Here is a 15270-nt window from a genome sequence, read left to right on the forward strand (position 1 = left end):
GTCCTCTGGACACTGACCCTGTTCAGTGACAATACTTCCTCCTGATCGTCAATGTGCCAATCCCCACCGCTCACTCCCCCATCAAGATAAACAGCTGCATAACATCTTCAGTTAACTCTCTTGGCTCTAAAGAAAACCTCGGGAATCTCTCCAAATGCCAGGAAATCTCGACCCTGGACATGGTGCAAGGCAGAGGAGTGTTAAAGAGATTTTGGGAAAATATCAATTGGTAGGTGGAAAAAAATGTAAAAGAGGCAAAGCATATAACCTAGTCTCCAACATTGTGAATCTTCAGAAACTCTGTGAGAAGTGAAATTCAAGGAGAATGAAGAAGGGTGAACTGCCCAAATGAGCAGAGACCGTCAAGACCACTACCCCTTCTTTAAGAGGACAGACCATTAACTTTGATGATTCTCGTTCCCCTACATGACAAATACAAACCTCATCGAGACTCCGAGACAATGAAAAAACTCGGGACTGCACAAGGGACAAGAAGGCTTGAAGGGAGGTGGCCCCAGTTGGAGTAGAGTTGGTGCTCAGTGACATGGATGTGTCTGTCGTGGATGGGATAAGACTGTTCCATAATGAATGTTCCAGACTTTATTTTAGAAAAACAAAACTGATAAGAGGACACTTCTCGGTCTGGGAAGGACAGACTGAAATCCGTCACAGCCTGCTTTAGATGTTCGGGCAAGGTTTTAGGTTGGAAGTTTCAGCGGATTAGACCGTTAAATGAAAGGCTGGTGGTTCAAGACCTCGAAAGGCGACAGCGATCGTTGTTGTTAAAGCATCTGTTTTCTCTGCTGCAGGGTTTCTTGTTTCTAATGGGGGCAGGGAAATGTTCCTCTAACGGAAAATTTCCGTGTGAAGAACCACAAAGAACTTTCTGCAATGGGTAAAAAGTTAATGTAATGAACTGTGGCCTCTGGGAATCTGAAACAAAATCAGAAACTGCTGACAAAACTATCTGGTTTGGCAGTACCTGTGGGAGATTATTGAATTCTGATGAAGTTGTTAAATATTGTCCACGATTCTCTCTGCATGGATGCTGCCAGACCTGCTGAGTTTTGTCGTGGAAAAAGTCTGGAGAATCACCAGGAGACGTAGAGTGTTCTTCAATAAGTCGGTCTGTTATTTGCAAATGAAAAACCGTGACACCGAGAAAGCAGATTCTCGAATGCTCTCAAACTTCATTGTCCATGGTTTTTTATACATTTTTCCCATGCTTTGTTTGCTTATCAGCATGTCCAAATATATTAGTCAAAGGACCTCACACTCGCTACACAATAAACCAGTGATGTTAGTTCCCATCATCTCTTTAATTGTTCATTCTACTTAACGTTATTCTCATGTGACGGTTAGATATTTAATGTCAGCTTTCGCAACAATGGTCTTTCATTCCAGACCCTACTTCATATTTTCCCGATGCCATAATTTTTTATTTATTGTCAATAATCTCAATCAGGCTGACTCTATTAACTAATAATTTGATACTTAATGTCATGCCCCAAATATTTATGTTCCTATTCGAGTTATAATGATACTTAACAGGAAGCCTAACTTTACTAACTGTCATCTAATCTCACCAACGAGACCTTTCAGCGTCAACCTTTCTTTGCTAATTGGTGTGAGAGAATTCCACTATTCTTATCTCATCCTGCATTCTACAGATCCCTTGCAACAGATCGCCAGTGGGGTTCATGCTTTAAGCCTTCCCTTGCTTTCATGCTTTAAACCTTCCCTTACTTTCATGCTCTTTATTTTCCATAGTAACATTTTGTCATTCTGACGAATGGCAGTTATTCCTGGCACAGGATATACTGACGGTGAAGGGTCAGTGATCAGAGCGGACTGTCCCTGTAGTTCTGTTCCCGAATCTCCATCTCCCGCTCTGTTAGTAACCTCTCAGTCTCCTGGGAATTGCATTGTTCCCAATTTTGCCGGATTCCAGGCCTTTAACCTTGGCTGAGCAGACAGTCGATGGTCTGAGGAATATCATTCCCAAACGTCTCATGTCCGAGGTAATAACAATGAATAACGATGTCTGTGCATCCTCCTCTGATCTGTGAAAATCATTGTTGCGCACTGTAGGAACATTTATTGACCGAAATTAAGGAGGTTTTGAACCAGATCAAACTCCTATTAATTAAGAAGATGGTCTAGATCCCTTTTACTTTTCTCCTGAAGGCAAATGCACGGCAATGCAATTCAATTGGTGAAACTTCCAGGCTTGAACCGAAACACAATTTACTTCGCAATATCGTTGTAACACAAACAAAATACAAAGTGTGGACTAACCCAACTCTATTGGAAAACTGAACGAAATGAAACATCATTTAACTACGAAACAGTCAATGTTCGAATATAGTAACATTGCATAAACCATACAAAACTGGTCTTCCTGCTACCGGAATGATATTGTGAAACGTGAACGGATGAGGAAAGGTTATAATGTGATGTGTGTAATTCTTAAGCTTCCAAATGGTTTTGAGGTGCGAATGTATTTTAACCTTGAAGAAATTTGACGCATTTAAACCTCCTTCCTGTCCACGATAGAAGCTGTTGAATCTGTTCCGAATTTCCAGCGGCTTCTGTAACTATTTAAGGTTTCTGACGATAGCAATCTCTCACTTTTCCAACAAAACAAAACGAACCTTATGTTGCGAACAATATTCAAATAAGCAATGGGCAGCAGAGAGGAAAGCTTTCGAGCAACGCTGCCCGGATTGTCACGGCAATTAACAGGAACCATCGCCATGAAAACCCTAAAGCAACCTGACAAATCTATTTCGCCACAGAATGCAACGTTGGTGCTCAAGACCTTTCCTTACAAAACCACAGGAAAAGCCACGACACTGCGATGGCTGGGAATCGAACCCAGGTCAACTGCTTGAAAGGCAGCTATGCTCACCACTACACCACCACCGCGCTAGCAGATAAACTGTCCCTTTTCCCAAATGGACATAACAGGGCCGTAATCGTCACCAATTGATCTGGGGCTGAAAGCAAAACAAGAAATTGCTTGTAAAACGTCAACAGGTCTGAAAACACCAGAATCAGAAGCCTTCAGCCCTTAAGAACAATCACTGGATCCAAAAGGTTCACTCCCCACAAATGCTGCCGGACCTGCTGAGTTTCCCAGCAATTTTTGTGCTGTCTCTCAGATCTGCAACATCTGCAGTTCTTTGTCAGATAGAAAACAAACGTTGACCCATTGAAGGGGATATTTGATCAGGTGATTGTCCTCTTCATCCACAGATATAGATGGGATGGAGTATAGGATCATAAAATTCTTACAGTATAGAAACAGGCTATTCGGCTCATCATGCATCCCACCAAGTCTCACCCTCTACACTGTTCCTGTAACCCCACATTTCTCATGGCTAACCATATAACCAATACTCACCTGGACACTATTGACTATTGAGCGTTGCAAATCCACCCTGACCTGCGCATCTTTGGACTGTGCGAGGAAACTGGAGCACCCAGAGGAAACTCACGCAGACACGGGGAGAATGTGCAAACTCCACACAGTCAGTCTTCAATCAGACAGGGATCTGGGTAATTGGAGAGGTTTCAAGAGGGAGTGCAGACTGGTTTGTGAATGATGGGCCGAAAGCCTGATCTCAGTGCTGTAAAGGCTCTACAGTAACATGATTCCCTACATCCAGCATTCAACACAGTTTGCATTTTGTTTTAATCCGTCCTGTTATTGACATTATTTTGAGTGAAATGTATAGAGAGAGGTTGTTTGCGCATTCACTCAGATCTGTGTTGTGATGGGTCAGGAGCAACATACAGAATAACAACTGGTGGAGGGAGAATTGAATTCCCCCTCCGAATCTGCCGAGGACATGCAGGACCAGGAACTTCTCTATCACCACTCACTCACCACCCGGCGCCTGGCGGAAGAACGCTTGATCTTCGTCCTCAGGAACATCCAACCCCAGGGTATCAATGTGGCCTTTACCATTTGCCTGATTTCCTCCTCCGACCACCTTATCCCAGTTCCATCCTGCCAGCTCGGCACAATCCTCATGGCCTGTCCCACCTGCCAATCTTCCTTCCCCCCTATCCGCTCCACCATCCTCTCCGACCAATCACCTTTACACCCACCTCCATCCATCAATTGCGCTCTCCGCTCCCTTCTCCGCAGCTCCACTCCCTCCCATTTATCTGTCCATGGTGGACACTCTCAGCCTCATTCCCCATGATGGTGTTTTGCCCGAAATGTCCACTCTCCTGCTCCTCGGATGTTACCTGACCTTCTGTGCTTTTCCTGCATTACTCTAATCTTGACACTGATCTCCAGCATCTGCAGTCCTCACTTTCACCTCGCATGACTGAATTCCTGCCCCTTACAGATCGAATTGGGTCTCGTGTTTTCATCATGAATTTCATTATGTTTAATATATTTTATTTTAAAAATCATCACAATATATTGATGCCCTCATGAGCATGTAATGCATTTGGACAGAACAATGCCTCCTTTCTCTGTGAACAATTAGAATTAAAGGAAACGGTTTGGAGAATGTTTTCTCTCACAAAAGAGTTATAATTCTCTCTGAAATAAGCACAGACCATTCAGAGGAATCTGATAAGGTCATGCAACATCTGCCGAGAGAAGGGAAAGGTTAGCTCATGTGTTACGAGAGTAGGGGAATTCAGCAGAGCGGTAGGAAGTTAGAAAAGTAATAATTACTGAACAATTGGAATGGGGTTAACGCTGAAGAAAAAAATGAGAGCCTGTTTAACATGTTCAGTCTGTTCCAATCAAAGCTAAACTTAGATTTCATATCCAGTTTCCGTGCAATCCACATATCCCGTGACTCCCTGAGAAACCAGCAATCTGTGCCTTCCAATCTGAAATGCACTCAATGAGGGTGCATCAACAATCGTCAGGGACAGAGAATATTAAAGACTCAGAAGCCTTAGAGTTAATCGCTCTCTCCTCATCTCATTCCCAAATAACGTGCCCTTACCCTGAGGGTGTGTCAATAATAAGCAAAAGATCTGTAAATGGTGTAACTTTAACACTGACTTCTCTTCGCAGATTCTGTCAGACCTGCTGAGCTTTTCCGCAACTCCTGAGACTGTGTTATAGTGTTTTAGATACCCAGACCCACAGGATCAGTTTCTCACCATCGACCCTCTGAAGCCTGTTCAGAATTTGATGCATTCAAATGAAATCGTATTTCAATTTTCTCTAATATGGACACAATTTATTCAAAAGCTCAGCATTGGAGCACGTGGGTTTCAAACAGTGACCTTTAGTTTGTGGTTCATTAACGTGTTTGTGGCTCATTGCCGCTGGGTTACCACGTATTACTCAGATATAATTGTGCTGGCGAAATTGACGATGAGTTAGCGTCTTGAACTGCTGCCATTCATTTTATCAAGATAAACCCATGATGATGTAAGGGAGGGAGTTCGAGGATTTCCAACGAATGGCACTTGTGGAACTGAGACGTTTTTCCGAGCCAGGGTGGCGAGTGGCTTGGTGTGGAATTGTCAACTGGTGTCGCATGTATCTGGTGTGCTCAGTGTTCCACGCGATAATGCTGTGGTTCTGGAAGCTGCTCTGTGAGGAACTTTGGGGAATTTCTACAGTGCATCTTGTCAGTGGTGTATTCCACTGCTACTGAGTGTGGATGGTGGAGACAGAGAATGTTTGTGACAGTGGTGCTGAGCAAGCTGCACTGCAAGTTAATTCTACCTAATTATGGAGAACATATAGACGGCTACTTCAGGCTGCAGCGCAACATAGATAGGATGCAGATCTGGGCATGGCAGATGGAATTCAACCTGGATAAACGCGAAGTGATGCATTTTGGAAGGAGGAACACGAATGCTGAATCTAAGCTGAAAGACAGGTTCCTTGGCAGTGTGGATGAGCAGAGGGATCTGGGTATGCAAGTACATAGATCCCTCAACGTTGCCACCCAAGTGGATAGGGTTATTAAGAAAGCGTATGGAGTATTGGTTTTCAATAAGGGGGATTGAGGTTAAGAGCTGCGAGGTTTTGCTGCAGCTCTACAAGTCCCTGTTGAAACCACTCTTTGAATATTGTGTCCAGTTCTGGTCGCCCTACTGTAGGACAATGCCGAGGCTTCGGAGAAATCGTGAAGAAGGTTTACCAGGATGCTGCCTGGACTGGAGGGCTTACCTTATGAAGAAAGTTGGAATAAGCTCGGACTTTTCTCTCTGGAGAGAAGGAGGAAGAGTGGAGACCTGATAGAGGGATAGAAAATAATGTGTCGAATAGATACAATCAATAGGAAGAGACGTTTCCCCCGGACAGGATTGACTGGTATGAGAAGTCATAGTTTGAAGATATTAGAAGGAAGGTATAAAGGAGTTGTCAGAGGTAGGTTCTTTACGCAGAGAGTTGTGAATGCATGGAATCGGTTACCAGCTGTGATCATGGAAGTAGAATCATTGGGGACATTGGTGCGACTCCTGGACATGCACATGGATAGCAGTGAGTTGAGGGGTGCGTAGGTTAAGTTACTATATTTGACATTAGGATTAAATCTCGTGGGCCAAAGGGCCTGTTCTGTGCTGTACTTTTCTATGTTCTATGTTCTATGAGTGCGTACACTTAGTATATCTAAACGTAAGGTGTCAACCTGGTGAAGCTACGACACAGAAATAGTTGCATGCCAGAAACCATAAGAAGCAACGGATAGACAAGGCTAATTGACTTTATCACTCACGGATCAGACATAATATCTGCAGTCCTGCCAGCTCCCATCATAAATGATGCGGGACAATATAATAAATCATGTCTTTCACATGAACGTCGAGGCTGAGGGATACGAAGTAGATCCTTTCGAAATTTTGACAGGCATGGAAGTAATGGATAATGGAAGTCTTTTACACAAACCACAGAAGACGTAGGTTTAAAGTGTTATCGAGCAGACCAGACCCAGATGTGTGGTATGCAGATTGATTTTGCTTGTTTTATGATAGTCATACATTCTGAGAAACAGTGAAGCATATTGTGTTGCATTCTGTCCAGTACAAATCATACCTTACATAAGGACATCAGTTTAATATAGTTTCACAGCTTTTCAACAGGTGCAGAAAAGGATCAACTCTATATATGACAGGTCCATTCATAAGTTTGATAACAGCACGGAAGAAATTGTTCCTGAATCCATTGGTGCGTATTTTCAAAGATTTGCATCTTCTGTCCGATGGAAGAGGTCGGGAAAGAGCATTGCGGTGGTGGGAGGGGCCTTTGATTGTGTTGGCTGCATTCCTGAAGCAGTGGGAATTCAAGACTGAGTCAATGGCAGGACATATGATTTGCCTGATGGATTGTGTTAGATACATGCATCTCTGCAATTTCTTGCAGTACGGCCAGAGCAGTTACCATACGAAGCGTCTGGATAGAATGCTTTCTGCAGTGCAATATTAAAATTGATCAGAGTCATTGCCAAAATGCTAAATTTTCTTCCCCGTCTGAGGTGGTAGATGCATTGATGTGCTTTCTTGGCTGGAGAGTTAACATGGATAGACTGATTGTGATATTTATTACTCGGAACTTGAAGCTGTCCATCACCTCCACATCAGCACCAATGACAGAGACCAGTGTGTGTCCTTCAGTCCAATTCATGAAGTTAATGTCCAGTTCCCGTGTTTTGCTGACATTGAGGGAAAGATTGTTGTCTTTACACCATGTTACTAAGCTCTATTTCCTGTAGGAGAAAGTGAGGACTGCAGATGCTGGAGATCAGAGCTGGAAAATGTGTTGCTGGAAAAGCGCAACAGGTCAGGCAGCATCCAAGGAGCAGGAGAATCGACGTTTCGAGCATAAACCCTTCTTCCTGAATGAGGAGGGTGTGCCAAGCAGGCTAAGATAAAAGGTAGGAAAGGAGGGACTTAGGGAGGGGCGTTGGGAATGCGTAGGTGGAAGGAGGTTAAGGTGAGGGTGATAGGTCGGAGAGAATGAGGGCACGGAGAGGTCAGGAAGAGGATTGCAGGTCAAGAAGGCGGTGTTGAGTCCGAGGGTTGGCACTGAGATAAGGTGGGGGGAGGGGAAATGTGGAAGCTGGAGATATCTGCATCCATCTCTTGTGGTTGGAGGGTACCTAGGCAGAAGATGAGGTGCTCTTCCTCCAGGCATCTCTTGCCATGGTCTGGCGATGGAGAAGGCCAAGGACCTGCATGTCCTTGGCGGAGTGGGAGGGGGAGTTAAAGTGTTCAGCCAAAGGGCGGCTGGGTTGTTTGGTGCGGGTGTCCCAGAGGGGTTCTCTGAAATGTTCCGCCAGTAAGCGGCCTGTCTCTGCAATGTAGAGGAGGCCACATCAGGTGCAGTGGATACAGTAAATGTTGTGTATTGAGGTGCAGGTGAATTTGTGACGGATATGGGAGGATCCCCTGGGGCCTTGGAGGGAAGAGAGGGGGAGTTTTGGGCGCAAGGGGCATTTCTTGCGGTTGCAGGGGAAGGTGCTGGGAGTGGAGTTTGAGTTCGTGGGGGTTGTGAAACTGACAAGGGAGTCGCGGAGGGAGTCTTTCCAGGGGAGGGGAGGGAAACATATCCTTGGTGGTGGGGTCTGTTTGGAGGTGGCAGCAATGACGAAGGATGATACGATATCTGGAGGTTGGTGGGATGGTAGGTGAGGACCAGTGGGGTTCTGTCCTCGTGGCGATTGGAGGGGCGGAGTTCAAGGGCGGAAGAGTGGGAAGTGGAGGAGATGTGGTGGAGAGCATCGACAACCACGTCTGAGGGGAAATTGCGGTCTTTGAAGAAGGAGGCCATCTGGGTTGTTCGGTATTGTAATTGGTCCACCTGGGAGCAGATGCGGAGGAAGTGAAGGAATTGAGAATATGGGATGGCGTTTTTACAGGGGGCATGGTGGGAGGAGGTGTAATCTAGGTCGGTTTTGAGACCTACCCACTATCATGGTGTCATTAGTAAATCTGTAAATGGAGTTAGAGCTGAATTTGGCGGTACAGTCACGATAGGGTAAGAAATATTGAAGGGGGCTGAGTCCACAGCCTTGAAGGGCAGCAGTATTGCGTATTATTGAAGAGGAGGAGTTTCCAACTCTCCTCATTCATTGTGATCTGCAGGTCAGAAAGTTAAAGATCCAGTTCTCGATATGAGGAAAGTCCTAGGACTCAGAAATTTCAATGGGTCTTGTTTGCATTAGGGTCTTCAAGGCAGAGCTAAAGCCAATATACAGAAGTCTGATGCAGGTGTCCATGTTATCCAGATGTTCCAGAGATGAGTGAAGTGCCAGAGAGATGGGGTCTGCATGGATCGATTACGATCGTGGCGAATTCTCGAGGACCTGAGCAATCTCAGAGTTAATGTTTGCCATTCCTAACCTCTTAAAGCACTTCAGAAATGAGATCGGCCATGATTGTATTAAAAATCGGAGCAGGTTCGAGGAGCCGAATTCCAGACTCATACTCCTATTTCTTGTGTTCATTTGTTCTTTATAGCTCAGAGGGAAACATATTAACGAACGGTCCTGGCAGACATTGAAGATCCACACACACAAATCCCATTTCTCGGCTATAAGTCCATCGTCCTGAAGGTTTCAGCAATGCATGGGACTATTGAAATACCACACAGGTAATATGAATGCTTATGATTCAAACATTCATCCTAGTAATGAGAGTGTGTGAAACTTTACGTTCTTCTGGGTGTACGGTAGCCGACTGTAAAATGAACCTCAGCAGGAACTGGAAAGAGGAGGGTATCAGAGTAAGGAGCATAAGCAGTCCAAGAGCTGCAAATGTTATTTGGAAGAGGGCCACCTGCACAAGAACTAACCAAGACAGGGGAGTGGGTCCTGGGAGTGAGAGTGTCGATTCAATATTACCAGAAGTGTTGACGTGAGTTGATCAATCAATGAATTACTTAAAATTTGATGAAGAAATGTATCTGACTCTCTCTGTCACTGTCTGTCCCTCTTTTGTTGAAAGTGATAAAATACCGCCCTCTGCTGGCTTCGCAGTGTCACTGTACAAGCAGCAGATTTTGTTTTCTCTGGGACACTTTGCTCCTGTCCCTGTACATTCTATTATTTCTGACAGTCTCACAATGCCCTGAATGACGCAAAGGCGCAAGCGACTGCGCAGTGACGTCACAAAAAGATTGGCCACATCCAGTGGGGAAAGTCTGACACCGAGGAAGCGAGAGGAGGCAACAGGTGACTCGTGCCAGGGCCGTGAGGTGAGGGAGAGCGATCCCCTCTGGCCGCCACGAGAGGAACCAGCAACCACTTTCTGAATGAAAGCAACTAGATATTTTTGGAGAAATAGGTCATTTATTCACATTTCATCATTCCGTAACGAGGCAGCACCCACCCCCTGAAATACTTCAATACTATAGTACAGGAAATGTATAAATGTTAGGAACCACAGAACGATGAAAATGTTTAACATTGTTGCTTGGACAGAATTCAGCAGTGGCCCAGTTTTCTGCCTCCCTCCATTTTCAAATCGAAAAGTTACTGTTGCTTCCGAGTTTAAATGAACCTTCTCTGAATTTAATTAATGGAGAAAACAAAAGAAGTGGGAGAGCAATAGTGATAAGGGGATTGCATTTTACGGACATCAGGCAGATGTCTGTGACAGTGCAGATGCGACACCAGCTGCCTACCTGAATCTGGGATGTCACTGAGTGGCTGAAGGACACTCTGAAAAGGATACTAGCAAATATAAGGTGTGGCAACGGATGGAGCCTTGAAAACAGTGTTTAGGAAGCTGTGAGATCAATTGACAACACAGGGTAAAATACAGAGTAAAGTTCCCTCGATGATGCCTAACCAAACATTTTGAAGATATGTATAATCTGAGAAGTGATAGAAATTTAACTCACTCTCAACTATCACCACAGAAACACACATGCATACGCGCGCGCACACACACACACACACAAGCAGTAATTCTCGATTGTTATACAAGAGAGTTCCCAATTTCAACGAAAATAGATGTATTCCAGAACTTCATCACAGAGTTCTTTACTTGATTGTTTCTGTTCAGTTTGGATTCTAAATTAGATTCCTGATTCGTAACATCCACATGGACAATTTTCCTCAACCCATGTGCTATGCCCTGCTCACAAAAACTGCATTTGATTCCAATACCGTATGTTGTTTGATACAGGAACCTTTCTGTGTCGGGGCATTGAGTCTTGAGTCTGACCCAGGTGTGTGAATGTCCTGTTTATCTGACATCCAGGATGGTTTAATGAAGCTTCGATGTTTGGAAATCCCGATCTGTACATTTTACAGTCCTTTAGTAGAACTGTATTTATTTTCAGTCAAGTACTCCTTTAATCTAGATCTTATTAATTGATTCAACATCATTGTCCGCAACCTTGGACACAAATCGGGAGAGTTAAAGTGATGGTGTGACCAAATATTTGGACAGTTTGGCAATTATAACCAGGACTTGGGCCGAGGGAGGTGAAGACGTTTTACTGTGATCGTACAGGAGGTATGGACACCATGAAGCATCTCCAAAATGATAACGGATGAATGTGGCAATTCACAGATATTCTGGGCGAGCAGAGCGAAACAGGCAGACACACTGAATAAGGAACAGAGAGTGACAGAAGGATTTTGAGATTTCCAAAAGTCATCTGCTCAAGTCAGTCTTGATCTAAAAACTGAGTATATTGTTGGTGAAACTAGTTTATAAGTAAATTGTGAAGTGGAAGTAAGCTGCTGTCAAACAGATTGATATAGCGATGATCAGTCAATGGGCAAAGCCCTGTCCATTACAATACAAAGTGGTGAGTGTCAGGGAGAATCGACAGAGACTTCAGTTTATATGGGGCGATGTTATAGGACTCTGATGTAGAGAGGGATCTGTGTGTCCTGGGATATTAAAAGACATTGAATTAATCTGCAGGGGCAGCAAGGTATTAACAAGGCAAAGGGATGAAGTTTTCATTTGTTCATCGGACGTGAGCGTCACTGGCTGGGCTCAGCATTTATCCCTCATTCCCATCAGCCCTTGAGAAGATGGTAGTGAACTGGCTTATCGAACTGATGTACTCCATAACTTTATTTGTGGAGAAACTGAATGTCGCAGAAATTAAACTGCAGCTTTTTGTATTCCCAGTCCCAATTTTAAACTTAACTGTTTGGCTGGCACAGTGACTCAGTGGTTAGATTGCTGCCTCAGAGTTCCAGGGACTCCTGTTTGATCCCAGTATCGTGCGACTGTAAATGGAGTTTGTAAGTTCTCCCCGTGTTTGCGTGGGGTTCTTTCGGATGGTCTGGTTTGCTTCGACATGTGCGGGTTCAGTAATATTGGCCATGCTAAATTGCCCATAGTGATCAGACATGTGAAGGTTAGGTGCATTAGTCAGGGAAATGTGATAGGGCAGGGGAATTTCACACCGCTGGGATTATATATTCATTTACTCTAGTCTGAGTGAGAGACTGGAATTCCATGTGTTGTCAGCAAGCTGATGTACAGCAGAACAAAGTCTCTAAGCTAATTGAGGGGAGCGATTCGTAGAACAGGAGAGAATAGGGAAAAAAAACAAATTGCTGATAAAAGCTCAGCAGTTTTGGTAACATCCGAACAGAGAATCCAGAGTTACCACGTCGTATCCGGTCACCGTTTATCTGAGCCAGACCTGAAACTTTAACGCTGATTTCTCTTCAAAGATGCTGCCAAGCCTGCTGAGGTGTGCTATCCACACACTGTCCCGATCAAATGCACTTAGCATAGTTATATCACTGGCTTTTCGGCAGAGTACATTTCCCTGCACACTTTCTCCAACTAAACCTCCCAGGGTCAGGGAAAAATAGGGTTACATACAATGTACAGATATGTCCACAAACACTCCCGTGTCAGGGGAAGCTCTGTGTTAGATTACAGAGTAAAGCTGCCTCTACAGTGTCTATCACAAACTCGTACATGGCTCATACGCACAGACACACTGTCATGCGGTCACACATGATCAGTCACACGCAAAATAGAGCATTGCAAACTCCCGATCTCAGAATCTCACACTCGAACACAACCTCTCACTCAGCCAATCTCAGCCACCAACTCTCAGTCAATCAGTCACAGACACCTCAAAGCCACACTCGCTCATTCACATACACAGTTACTCTTTCACAAATGTATACTAATGATACACAATCCGAGAGGCTTGCGTAATGGTAAATCAATTTCTTTATTTTTAGAGAACACAAAATTTGAAGGCAAATTACGTCAGGCTGGTCCTTGATAAATGCCTGTTATCTGGATAAAGTACATCTTACTCCGCGCTAAATCTCTGACAGATTCTGAACAAGACCACGCACCTACAATTCAGTAGCTGACCTGTCATATAACTATCGCATTTTCGTCTTGAAGTTTGGAAAGTTAGACAGACTTTTAAAAATCTCAGGGCACGGACTTTAAAAGGATTCTGGAATCTGCATCTTAATCAATGGAAACTATTTAACAGAGTTGTCCATATCCTGCTTTTAGAGTTTAATTTGTAAATTAACATTTCTCCAATGTAGGAATGCATGAATGGAAAAAAAAAAGCTTTTCACACATTTGCCCCTCACCTGTGCTGACAGAATTCAGACTCAAACTGAAGCTTCTCTGCTCCTGCATCCAGTTTCCCATTGTACCATTTGGTTTAGATTATCCCTCCTCTAACATCGAAATTGCATCGATTCACATCCCAGTTTATTGCATCTGCAGGAGGCTGAGAGATGAAAATGTATAAAGTGTACGATGTGTTTTAATCTGCCAACCAGGACAAATGATTCCCAAAACGTGACAGTCGCCATTATGGGTTTGTTTCAGGTAGTCATTTCATGTCAGCACAGCGCTGACAGCGACTTTATAAACAGATAAAGGCAAGAACGTGTTGGGGACTTGGGAGTCCATGTGCAAAGGAATGCAGCGTAGATTCACAGAACTATAGTTGGACGGCACGGGTTCAATGGCCAGGGAAATGACACAAGCCCAGGACTGTATCCCTGGAATTTCGAAAAGTCCAAAATGATGAAAGTTTGAGAGTCAATGACAGGAGCTGCAGGATATGATAGGGAGAAAATATCGGTGTTGCTTCTGGAATCTATAAATAGGTTCAGTGTCGAGTAATCTAACAATAGACTGGAACCCTTTGAAATCTCAGGCCACGTTTAGCATGAGGTTAGGTTTTGTTTTAATCACCCGACACTGTCCCCATCAATCTCTAACACAGGCATAGGGCTCAGTACAGATTAAAGCCCAATTACATTGTTCCCATCAACCACTCCCAGGCAGGAACAGCACTGAGTTAGATAAAGAATAAATCCCCCTTTACATTTTCCACTTCAAACCATCCCAGGGCTGGGACAATACTGTGCCAAATAGTAAACAAAACATCGTCCATATAACCAGAAAATGACTGCATTCCATCTGTTGCTGCCTTGCCGATTGTGGGTCACAGAGTGAGCTCCGAAACACCTCCAGGGCAATCTTATCCTGCACCTGTGGCTGTGGCTCTCTATCTGTGTCTGTGAGTCTCTCTCGGTTTCTGAAATTACCTCCCATTCCCTCGACAGTGTTGAATAAATTTCAAAACCGCTCAATTACGTTTAAAACATTTTAGGATATCCTTAAGATTTTTTTGCAGGGTTTTTAAATACCCATCCTCACGTTACTTGCCGATATACAGTGTAATTCCTTTACATTTATATAGTCCGTAATCCACAAAGCAAATTAACATCCAGGGTCCGTGAACAATCCGGAAGTTCCATGAAGTGTCTCTCTTTATTGCATGCGATTGATCATTAACAGTAAGGAAGCGTTCCTATGAACTTTTTCACTGCGACGCCATCAGGAGTCCTGAGGACTACTTTGATTCTCAGACTCACTGTTCATCGTTATTGCAAAGAAAGATCAAATTTTAAAGATGCAGGAAAATCTCAACGAAAACAACTGCTGATATGCTTCCCCAATGTTTCACTGATACTTTTAAGGATGAGATTTTGAGGCGGACATTTAGCTGAATGAAACCAGGAGCAGGACGAAGCCATTCAGCCCCTACAGCCTGCTCTCCATTCAATGTGATCATGCCTGATACCCAATCTCAACGCTGTATTCCCACTTGCTCTCCAGAGGTCGTGGTGGAGAATGGTACAATTACAACAATTGGTTCACGTTTGTCGGAGGAATCGAACAGAAACTGAATGATCCCGTTGAAAATGGTGAGAAGTTCTTAAATATTATCGTTCAGGGGGATATATGGTATCAGAACTTTAACTGACAGTGGAGTCAATAATGTGGAGGACAATTGATACA

At 44.0% G+C, this 15270-nt stretch overlaps 1 non-coding gene across 1 annotated transcript; it reads right to left on the minus strand.

The window, feature by feature from the left end:
• Positions 1 to 2856: 2856 nt before the first annotated feature.
• On the minus strand, positions 2857 to 2928 carry trnag-ucc (transfer RNA glycine (anticodon UCC)). The gene has a single exon. It is a non-coding gene; the product is annotated as a tRNA-Glu (tRNA).
• Between the last annotated feature and the right edge of the window lie 12342 nt (positions 2929 to 15270).

The sequence above is a fragment of the Chiloscyllium plagiosum genome, unplaced genomic scaffold (assembly GCF_037043375.1).
Source record: "Chiloscyllium plagiosum isolate Xiang-an unplaced genomic scaffold, Cpla_swu_hap1 HiC_scaffold_51, whole genome shotgun sequence".
Taxonomy (NCBI): domain Eukaryota; kingdom Metazoa; phylum Chordata; class Chondrichthyes; order Orectolobiformes; family Hemiscylliidae; genus Chiloscyllium; species Chiloscyllium plagiosum.